This window comes from Eptesicus fuscus, chromosome 10, assembly GCF_027574615.1.
Source record: "Eptesicus fuscus isolate TK198812 chromosome 10, DD_ASM_mEF_20220401, whole genome shotgun sequence".
In the NCBI taxonomy this organism is placed as follows: Eukaryota; Metazoa; Chordata; class Mammalia; order Chiroptera; family Vespertilionidae; genus Eptesicus; species Eptesicus fuscus.
The window spans coordinates 25796605-25808614 of NC_072482.1; the positions used below are offsets into that span (position 1 = coordinate 25796605).

Sequence of the window (12010 nt, forward strand, 5' to 3'; positions counted from 1 at the left end):
AAAGTACAGGTTTATTTAATGAAATGGCTCCAACCCTGGAGACATAGGTGAGCCAGAGTCTAGACCTGCCTCCCTGATGGCTCTAGGGGATAGATTATATATAGGAAAAATCCTTAATCAAGGTGACTAATAGAGTTGGGGTCTTGGCCTCTACTGATTGGCTGGGGCCAGGTAGAGAGTATTTGATCATTGTGTCAGGTCCTGATGTCAGCCATGGCATCGTTCTATCTAGTTTAGTGAGGGTGTGGTTGGTAGGATCATTATGCTTTCATAGGTTTGGGGCTGAAACACAACCAAGGTCAAGATGTTATCTTCAGTTTGACGGAAACTGTTCTCTTGATCAACAGACCTGAGGCTTTGGATGTGCAGTGTGAGCAAGGTGGAAGGGTCTGGTTGAAAAAAGGCAAGGGAGTCATGGTGCTATTAGACTGGACAAGACTAGTTTGAATCAAGGGAAAGGTCATATCAAAGGAATGATGCTCCTGTGTAGTTACAGAATGAACTGAGCAAAAATAAGGAAATAATTTTCCAACCTTTCTTGGTGTAAAAAGTAGACATTTACATCATTTCCTTTGGGTGGGATGAACTTTAAATGACTTACATTTGCATAATGGCTTTCCTTTTGTTCCTCCTGTTGTTCCAAATAATTTATTGTCTATAGCATTTTATGGCTCTCTGATGAATACCTCCCTCTTTTAGGAAAAATATAGGTGATCTGGTTTCTTCCAAAGCAAAAGCTGAAGTTGATTCCTGAAAGGAAAGGGTAATATCACAACCCTGAGATACTTAAGAGAAGAAAATTTCAAGAGACGAAGCAAGAAATATCTACTCCAATCTCTTTTGTTCTGTTTATTCAGAGGAAAGGAGGTTTTGGAGATGGAGAGAATCTCAGCAAGGTTAGGAGGTTATTGTATAGAATGTTTTAATTTTAAATGGGGTTTTCAATTAGCCATGACATTTTCCCTTTCAAGGTCAGGCTTACCTCTGATGGATACCATGTAGTTAAAAAAAAAAAAAAGTCCCGATTCTTTGAGCCAATTGAACTACTTCTTTCATAATTTATTCAAGGATCTAAGGAACCATAGCTGCAGGGTGGATAAATGGGTCCTGACACTCACTTGTTAGAGTCTTCATTAAAGGTATGCTAAGCAACATTAGAGTAATGGCAAATGTAAAAGAAAAATTGTATCAGATCAGTTAAATAGGCAGGGGGGACTTTATTCAAGACTATTGCAATATAGGAGAGAGAGAGTGAACTCAATTCCTCTGAATCAAAACATGGCAGACTTTTTAAATGTGGGGGAAGGTTGGTGAATGCGATGAAGCCATCTATATTTGCTAATTGTCACTTATTGAAGTTAGATTGCTACTGGCCCACAGAAACGGGAAGAGAGGGGCCCTATCTTCTTCCATAATTATATTTCAAAGAGATGACTGCCAGGTCCTTGAGAAAGACATTTCCAGGTTGTAGAATATTTATATCTCAAAGAGGCAGAGGAAGAATCTACGATTGCAAATTTTATGAAGTAAATGTACTAAGAAAGGGGGATCAGGAGTCCATAATAAGGAAGAAGCCTGTCAAGTTCAGCCAAGCTGAAGGGAATGTTCAGGCCACCTTGATCACAAATATACTAAATCCAAAACATGGCTAAGATTTTTTTTTTCTCTTTTTCCTTCTCTTCCCCCAACCCCCCTCGTTCCTTCCCTATTTCCTTCTCTACCCACCTCTCTCATCATACACACATTCTTTTTCTCTCTCTTTCCTTCTTTCCAGTTTACAAAACCACACTGTGTATATTAAAACAAAATAAAACTACAAACCCTGTATTATTTTATTATGGGCATTCAGACCAAGAGCAAATTATTATAATGATAATACATTTAGCAATAGTCAATTAGAGTGTAATAAAATATACTTATCACAACAACACAAAACATGATTGATTTGTCATTCATAAGATATTTAAAGTATTTTGTGAAATATAAATAAAATCACTATTGCCTGCATAATTTTTAAATGCCCTAAATTAATTTTGGTTATTTTATGTTAATTGTTTGGGACTAGAATGAACACAATAATTTTGCATTCTGTTTATTTATGCATTCTATTTATGCATTCATTAGTTGACCAGGGAGTGAACCTTCAACCTTGGTGTGTCAGGACAATGCTCTAACCAACTGAGCGACCTGGCCAACGCTCTATGTGGGGGGCTCAGAACAAATCACTGCAAGATATGCTTTTGTGGTATGTGGATTATTTTTGAGCTAAAGGCAATCAAGACCATGCAAGTTCAAGAGAAACTTCTGCCCATCTTAATTACCTAGAAGAATTTAAATTAGGGTCTTTGCCCATAATAAGGGATTATCAGAGATAATCTTTTTTATCTATCTATATGGCAGGTCGCACTACTAATAACTGAACACCTCTTCTTCTTACGTGAGGTTTCCGTACATACATATGTAATTATTTTGGTTATTTTATCCTGTTAATCTGTCATACATAGACTTAATTATTAGACCAGCCTAGGAACCTTGATGGGTAGAGGAAAGTTTAGTCTTCCCCTACAATCCTGATTCCAATTCATTTTCTTGTGTGATTTACTCATTTAAACCCAAGTACACATTCTTAAAGAACATGATTTTTTTCATTTTAAAATAGTTTTTAGCTTCTACTAATCTTCGTAATCAGAAAATTTAATAATCCTAACCAGCCAAGACCTGTCTGATATTAACCCACTTTTATTTTCTAGGGCTGGCAAAAATAAGCTGATTACATATGATTCTCTATCGGTTCGTATAGAGTCAGTAGGTTAATTGTTGCCTATTAGTAAAATTTTAATCAAGAGGAATCTAAACAGAGAAATGCTTATGATCAAAAGTCAGGTAAATAATTTTACTTAGAAAAATAAGAAATAATAAATGAACAGTTTCAGAAGTGTAAGGAAAAAAAAAAGTCAAGGCTATGGAGTATTTAGAACCTTTCATGTAACTAAGCCCAAGTTGAGCAGGCCAGAATCCACTTCTGTAATGTATTAGCTAGTAGAGGTAGGCATGGGCCTGCCTTCTGGATCTCAACCAATTCCTTAGGCCAAAAGTAACAGTGATGTAGTAGAGCTTTCTTTTTTCAAAAATGACATCAAGGAAGACTCTGATATTTTCATGTCCCAATTTTGTGTTTCAACTGAATATTGGGGAAACAACATGATATGGTGTAAAGGAGCACAGGCTTTGGAGACAGACTGCTTGAGTTTGAATTGTAGCCCTACTACTTACTAATTTCATGACCTGGACAAGTTACTCAAACTTGGTTTTCTGATCTCTCAATATGGAGATAAAAGTACCCATACGAAGGGTTTGTATGAAGACCAAATCTATATATATGAAAGGCTAATATGCAAAGTGTCCCCACGGGAGTTCAACCAGGAGATCAGGAGTTCTATTGCTCACTATGATGTGTGCTGACCACCAGAGGGGAGTGTGGAACAAAGGCAGGCCCCAGCTGGCAGCCAGAAGGCCCCTATCAGCCCTGATCACCAGCCAGGCCTAGGGACCCTACCTGTGCATGAATTTCATGCACCGGGCCTCTAGTTAAGTAATAATAAGATATCACATTGGCAATCTCAACTTAAGCACCACAAGAGAAAAGAGATGCTAAAGTGATTTTGTAAATAAATCATTCTATAGAAATGTCAAAGCAAATCAGATGATAACATATCATATGTATAAAAGAGTCAAGATTATTGAAGGTTGAGATATTTGTGAGCAGAATTTTCTTCAAGAGAGCAGCTACTGTTCTTTATCTTCCCTTTACCACTATGCCAAGGTATAAGAGTGTAGATGCTTCAGGTCAGGGAGAGGGTTTCAATCATGAGATTAAGAGAGCTTAATATATGTCATCTCACTTGGTGATACAGTAGACTGATATCTTTTGTAAAGTGTTTTTTTTTTTAATGTGTTTTTATTGATTTCAGGGAGGAAGGGAGAAAGAGAAATAGATCGGCTACCTCCTGCACACCTCCTACTGGGGATTGAGCCTGCAACTCTGGCATGTTCACTGACTGGGAATCTAACTGTGACCTCTTGGTTCACGGGTCAACACTCAACCACTGAGCAACATTGGCTGTGCTAAGCTAACATCTTATTTCTATCCTAGTAATCTGGTGAACTTGGCTGACAGAGTTAGGTCAAACTTAGCTCCTTGGCTTTGCTCTGCACCCTGTGCTCCTAACACTTGTTTTCTGCATGAATGCTTTTTTTTTTGTGGACTAGACATGAACTAGATGTGCGTGTGTGTGTGTGTGTGTGTGTGTGTTTAAGAATAGTTTATTGATTTTAAGAAAGAGAGGAAGGAAGAGAGAGAGAAAGAGAGAGAGAGAGAGAGAGAAATGTTGATGTGAGAGTGTAACATCCATCTGCTGCCTCCTGCACACCCCATCAGTTCCCCCACCCAGGATTGAGCCCACAACCCCGAGATGTGCCCTTGACAGGGGATTGAACTGGCAACATCCCTGTGCATGGGATGATGCCCAACCAACTGAGCAACTGAGCCACAGTGGCCAGACTGGACTAGATGTGTTTTGAGAGATGTGTCCAAAGTGGCCTTAACATGGGAGAAGCTGAACATGGACCATACCATTTCTAGGAGCTAAGGACAGAGGAAGTAATCTCAGAATCCATTTTTCTGGAGATTGGGGAACTTGAAAGTAGTAACCACTAGTAGCCCTATGGGAGAATGGGAACCCAAGTGTGGGAACCTAATAGGCAGGACATTATTTTATGAGATTTATGTTCCTGTAAGAACTTTCTGCCTTCTTTACCTTTCTGTACCATCTCTCTCCCCTCTCACGTTGGGAAATTTGATTATTACATGGGAGGGGGAATTTTTAAAATTTACTAAACTGAAGATGTGTTTATAATGTAAAGAGATGGCAGGGCTTTCTACCGCCAGGGACAGAAAATTCAGAAGGCCTCCCCAAGTTTTTTTTCCAGAGGCAAGGAAGAAAACTCCCAACTGAGTTCATTTCATAGAGGGAATAAAAAATGAAGTTGCAGTTTGACTAAATCCCAGCAGTCAAGCTTGTTCAATAGACACAGTACAAATGTAAAGCAGAACTGTGATTGGCAGATAAGAAGCACTCAGTAACTGTGAGGGCTGATTTTGTTTGCTGGCTTGCTTTGTTTTAATGGTTCAATTTACAGTTTCTACCTAAATCACTCACATTAACCATGCCTAGGAATTTGGTTTAGCTTTTGAATGAAGGGCATAAAAGCTCCTTTGGTAATTTCAAGTGTTACCCCCATTTTAAAGCTCCTCATATTTGGTTTCCCATCTTCTTCGTCCTGTCTTTTTGGGCCTTGTAAGTATTCTGGCCATTGATTATCTATCTGAAATTTTGAAATCTCACTTTGCCTAATTCTTTAGAATCATCGAGGTTTCTATATGCCAGACTAGTTCCTGATTCATGGTTGACTCCATTAGGGAATGTTCGTATTTCGGGACTTTTTACTGGTTTACTGTCATTTTTCATCAACTCCTACATGTGTTAGGCATTCAGCCTCTGGACTCGATCACACTGCCCTTGCCTCCTTGTGTGCCTACGTGTCCCAGCTGCTCATCCCCTATAATCATCAGTAATATGGAGCTCCCTCCTCCCTTTTTAGGAACCTTTTAGTTCCTTAATAAAAACGACATGCTTTGAGACTCTTTTTTGTTTGTTTGTTTTGTTTTGTTTTGTTTTTTTGTTAGAGTAACCCAATTCTGGCACAGATGAATAAAAAAGTATTCCTATGCACTTTTCTATATGTGAACATCTATATACTTTTACACTGTGGATATGCTTATCTTTTCACGTATGTACCCCCAAACCCTGAACGTAGAGGAAAATTTCTTTTGTTAATAGAAATTCAACTATAGCTTACATGTGCTTTTTTTCTAGCTTGGGGAATTTAATGTGCCAACAGGGAGGGGAAAGGGCACAGGATTTGGAGGCACAGAGCATCTCAATTGTAGTCTTGCCTTTCAGTGGAAACAGGAAGCCTAATAAAACCCCTCTTCCATCAGAAAGGAGAGAAGATGGATGCTCTTCCCACTAGTGGGAATTGCTATTCAGCGATTGCACTGGAAACAGAGAGAGAATATAGAGCACACACACTGGTAATCAAAGGGCATGTGCCTCTTTCTCAAAGGAGCTGATTTAATAAAAAGGAACGGGGAAGGCACGGAGCTAAGGATGTGATAGAGGGTGATGTAATCGTTGCTGACTCGAGTCCTACATATTTATAATGTGACTGGTCGTGATCCCTGTGGGTGGGTTGTTTTGTGAGCCTGTTTATTTTATTCCTGCTGACAGGAACACTGCTGACAAACTACACATGAATCATCAAATATTTACTCATTATTGAATTGATATAACACCTCTCCTCTTAAGAGCTCACTGTGCTCCACATGAAACTTTTAAATTATACAACTAACTTTTAGGTAAGTACTTGCATATGGAATCAGTAAACCACCAGATGAAACCTGGAGGAAGAGGTATGAGCAATGGAAAGGCAGGGCTACCTACCTGATTATCTGTGACCTTTAATCAGCCATGTCCTGAAATAAATAATATAAAGGGATATTTAGGTCAAATGCACTCTCTCATTCCATGAGCTGAGCCTTTATCCAGAATTCTGCCTAAATTACTCAGGGGATGGGGCTAGACAGAAGGAAATAATTTTTTCTTACCCATCCCCACCCCATTTCACCTCCCTCCTCTCAATGAAATCCCAAAGCAAACTTTAAAGGGCCATCTCTCCATTGTTTCTGCATTGGTTTCTCTTAATATCTCAGATTTGAAGCCAGTACCCAAACCTCCAGCCCCCAAATGTACTTTGTTCAGTCATAAAATTAGCATCTGTATAGGTTGGGTGGAGAAGGGAGAGGTGTGTAACAGCTGTTATAATTCTGTATAAACTCCATAAACAAGAGAGCCCACCCTCCAGCCCCTGACAGCGTGGGAGGCAGGCGTGGGAAGATGTTATTTACTCCTGTGGCCCTAGGAAATGGATGTTGTTCTCTCCCTTCCAATTCTGTGCTTCGGTGGCTCTTGAATCTCATGTTGTAGAGAGTGGCAGTCCTCCAAGTCTAGATGGTTCAGCAGCTGCCAGGCTAATGGAAGAAGGCAGATTCAAATATAGTAGCCGTGTAAAAGAATCGTCTCTACGTAGGCACTTTACTGAAATCTTCCCAGTTCCTGGCATGATGCCTGGCACATAATAGATGCTTAATAAGGATTAGCCAAGATAGCCATTGCAACAAAATAAAGATTTTTTTATCCTTGGCCTACAGATGTTAAATGGTGTTTCTAGCAATTCTAAGTCACCCAGATATGCAATTTGGTTCTTCAGAGAATGTAAAGAAAGTCTGGACTTTCTGTATCAGTGCTTCCATATCCTTATTTAATTTAATTGCATTAATTATATTTTAGTTTAATTAAAGATCAATGGCTCCCTATTGCCTGTAAGATAACGTCTATATTCCTAAACCTGGCACTTAGCTTCTTCCCTCTCAACTCCTAGAAAACCTATCATGATTATTTTTAAAAGCTCATTAAACAATGAGTGTTGCTATATTTTACTGATGACTATGTGAATAGTATAGTAAGAAAAATTATTTCTTTGTCATGTATCAAATGATAAAAAGTTATTAATATTTATAACTATTAAAAGATCATACTTATGATTCCACAGTTTGGGGGGAAATGTTGAAAAAAATACAAATACATTGTAGCTATTGTCACCCTTGACAATGATCTTATGATATTTCTTGCCAGGTGAGTAAATGCAAGAGAACAAGTGAAGTGCTTAAAGGTGATCCTTGAAGGTAGATAGGATCCCAATAGGAGAAAGTGATGAAGGCATTTCAGGATGTATATGCAATAGCACAGGAGCCAAATATGCCTGACAACCCGTGAGAGAGTAATTGGAGACTTAGTGGAAAGACCCTAGTTTAAATGTAAAAAAGAAAAGAGAAAAAAAGAGACTTTAGAACTTTGGGAGTTAATAGTGGCTTAATGCACTTAGGAAAAATAATGACCCTGGCTCTATAAATTACAGAAAATTTCTTTTGTACATTCTAAATAGGCTCTAAGAACAAAAATCTCTCACTGTAGTTCTGCTACAATAGCTTGTAGTTAAAAGATAAAAGACTTAAAGCTGGTACTGATGAAACTTTTAGAATTATTTTCTATGTCACTCACAATATCTTTGATGACTAGTTTAAAGCACAATTTTATACCAATTCCCCTCTCTGTTCATTTCTGATGCTCTTCACAAATTCTTTTTTTATTCCTAGTAATATATGTAGATACTTTGCTTACATTCACTTTAATACAGCAAGAGAATTACTTTTCTTTGTGAAATAGACCAACTTTCTTTTTTTTGTGTGTTATAAATATGAGTTGAGCCTAATGATTGTATAAGTTGCATTTTATACTGGTCCATTGTTTTTACTTTTATCATTGTAACATTTATTAGTATTTAGAATGTCACATAAGTTGACGATGTACCAAATAAAATATCATTTGCTATGTAAACTAAAAGTTTCTTCCATGTAGTTTAAATTTACTTAAAAACACCCCAAGTATTCCAAAAACCATTTTTAACACCTTTTTTGAATAAATAATACATGCAAACTGAAAAAAAAAAATTCAAGTTTTCAATAGTATATGGCCCTCTTCCTTAGCAATCCATAGATCATTATCAGAGTAATATTCTAGGCATATTTAGGATTTATGTAGTATATACATATATGTATGTAGGTGTATTCAATTGCAGAATTTAAAATTGTTGACTATTTGTAAATTGCTCTCTAAGAGCTGTATCAGTTACACTTCTACAATAAAACAGCAGTAGATAAAGATCTCTGTTTCCTTACATCCTCATCAGTATAATGTACTATCAGATTTTCTGATTGGTATGTTTCATACTCTTAAGTTGCATTGTTCTAATCCAGCCGGTATGGCTCAGTGGTTGAGCATTGACCTATGAACCAGGAGGTCACGGTTTTATTCCCAGGTTGCCGGCTTCCTCCCCAGTGAGGGACAGACATGCAGGAGGCAGCTGGTCAATGTTCTCTCTCATCATTGATATTTCTATCTCTCTGCCCCTCTCCCTTCCTTTCTGAAATCAATAATATATATATATATATATATATATATATATATATATATATATATATATATATTAAAGTTGCATTGTTTTATTGTGAAGGTTAAGCATATTCCATTTGTTTAACATATTTATTCTGTGTGCCATCTGTTCATATATTTTTACTGTTGTCTGAAGTTTGTCTTTTTCTTATTAATTTATAGTAGCTCTTTATATATTAAGGAAATTAGACCATGATTGTAATATGAGTTGCATACATTTTTTTTAAACTTGGAGTTTTTTTAACTTTGCTTATAGTTTTTCTAAGGACATTATTATTTTTTTAATTGATTGATTTGAGAGAGAAAGAGAGAGAGAGAGAGAGAGAGAGAAAGGGAGAGAGAGAGAGAAACATTGATTTGTTATTCTACTTATTTATGCGTTCATTGGTTACTTCTTGTATGTGCTCTGACCAGTAAGGACATTACCTTTTTATCTGTATGTATTAAAGATGTGTTTTTTCATAGCTTTATTGAGGTATGATTGATGTATAATTAACTGCACTTATTTAAAGTGTACAATTTAATAAGTTTTAACATCTGATTATAGCTGTAACCCTGTCACTTCAGTCAGCATAGTGAACAAATTCACCACCCAAAAAGTTTCTTCATGTTCCTTGACAATCCCTCTAAGTACTCCTATAGTAGCCTGAAAAATACTTTCTAAATTTCACTTTTGAAGAAACTAAGGCTTACCTAGTTTTTTCTCCTTTCTCAGAGATCATTGTGTTTTGTTGCCTGATTCTAATGCCCAGAAAACTGTTATTCCCTGTATGTATCAGGTGTAGGTTTTCAGATGAGAGGATAAATTCAGTCCCTGCTACTCTTTAAGTGGAATCCTATGTAATCAAATTTAACATCTTTTTTCATTTGTGGCATCTGGTATTTGTGTTCCAACACTCAGATTATTATTATTATTTTTAATCCTCACCAAAGGAGTGCGGATATTTTTCTTCCCCTTGATTTTTAGAGTGAAAGGGGAGAGAGAGAGAGAGAGAGAGAGAGAGAGAGAGAGAGAGAAGAGAGAAACATCGATTTGAGAGAGACACATTGATTGGTTGCCTCCCATATGTCCTGACCCATGTCAGGGAATGAACCTGCAACCCAGGTATGTGCCCTTGACCAGGAATCGAATCTTCGACCTTCTGGGCAATGCTCCAACCATTGAGCACACTGGCCAGGGCTCAGGTTACTTTTAAACCATCAAATTTTCTTCAATAACTTTGTTCCTTTGTTTTTCTGGAATTTATTTTGGAGTAAAATATGAAGTGTAAAGCCAGCATCCCTACCACCACCCATTCTACACAAACACTTGTAGCTCTCTATTTATTGTAACATCGTTTATTGAGTAATATAGCTATTTGTCATATCCCAAATTCCAGTATGCATTTGAGTGTATTTCTGGACTTTCTATTACTCAATTGCTGTATATTTGTGGGCTAGTTCCACACTGTTTTAATTTTTGTGGCCCTATAAAATATGTTGTTATATGTTGTTAAATAGAATTAGTTGTATATTGTTGTTCTTTATAATTTGTAAAAAAAAAAACTTTATTTAATTTTGTTTATTTTTCTATGTAAAACTTTGAAACATCTTTTTAATTACCAAAAAATCTGGTTAGAATCATGCTATATTCATATATTACCTTTGAAAGAACTGCTATCAGTAATATGCTGAGTCAATTTACCCAAATCATAGTAAGGCTTTTCAATTTGATTGTGTTCCTGTATGTTCTTTGGTAGTGTTTTAAATATTTTAATTTAGTTTTTATATATTTTTCTTAAGTTTATTCCTAGATGCTTATGCTTGAATTACTTCTGAACTATGTCCTTTTCCTTCTATTAATTCTTTTAACTAGTTGTTGTATGAAGTAGTGATTTGGTTTATTATTGGGGTAAGCACTACATCCAAATCACCTTCTTCTTTTCCTACACTATAAAGGTTGTGCAAAGTAGATATTTGAGTTTATAGCTTCAATTGGAGGAATAAACATTAACCCATATCAGCTCTCTGGTTGTCATGAGGGACAGGCCTAGAGAATGTCAGAGACCTAACAATGCTATTATAGTCACTGAGCCAATGACAACAAACCTCCCTCCCCAGGCCTGACCTCAGAAAAAACTTTCTGTAGGACTTTGAATGATTATATATGATTGATGTGAGCATTTTTTCAGAAAACATATGTTTAAAGATATTTTAAAAAAATATCATCTTCTAATCAGACTATACCATACAGAAATATTGAAATCAGAATTATACTAATAACTGACATGCTCTTTATATGTTATATGTTTTTCATAGATGGGGGCCAACTGGGGTGGAGGGTGTTGGGGGAGGGACCGGCTGAGGGGAGGGGCCACGGGAGATTGGCCAGCCGGCCCCGCTCCCAATTGGGCAGTTTGCTGGCCGCAGTGGGCGTCATAGCCACCGGTCGTTCCAGTCGTTCTGGTCGTTCTGGCATTCTGGTCGCTGGCTTTTTATATAGATAGATGTTTTTCATAGAATTAAGATTAGAGTATACAAATGTATTCTTTATTTCACAAAGTTAAACTTGAATGCATTAGTATCATCAGTAGGCGGATGTTTGAGAACTACTTATAAAGAAAAGCCTGTCTTCATTAATAAAACTTCACCTTACTACTTTACTAAGCAAATATGTATTTTTGACCTTTTAATTATAAAGAAGCCTCAGTCATGAGGGCAGAAGATATTGGACTCCTGGAAGAAAAGGCTGAATGTAGGGACCTCAGCTGTGTTAAAGCAATGAGGGCAGAGGAAGATGGTGGAAGTGTGGTGGGGGTGGAGTGGGGGTCAGGTCAAAA

The 12010-nt window shown here is 37.1% G+C and overlaps 1 long non-coding RNA gene across 1 annotated transcript in view; it reads left to right on the forward strand.

The window, feature by feature from the left end:
- The first annotated feature begins 737 nt into the window (after window positions 1-737).
- Window positions 738-12010, forward strand: part of LOC129150613 (uncharacterized) — a 45402-nt gene continuing 34129 nt past the window's right edge. The window contains exons 1-2 of the long non-coding RNA XR_008557333.1: window positions 738-763; window positions 858-896. This is a non-coding gene — a long non-coding RNA (uncharacterized LOC129150613). The remainder of the gene's footprint in view (window positions 764-857; window positions 897-12010) is intronic.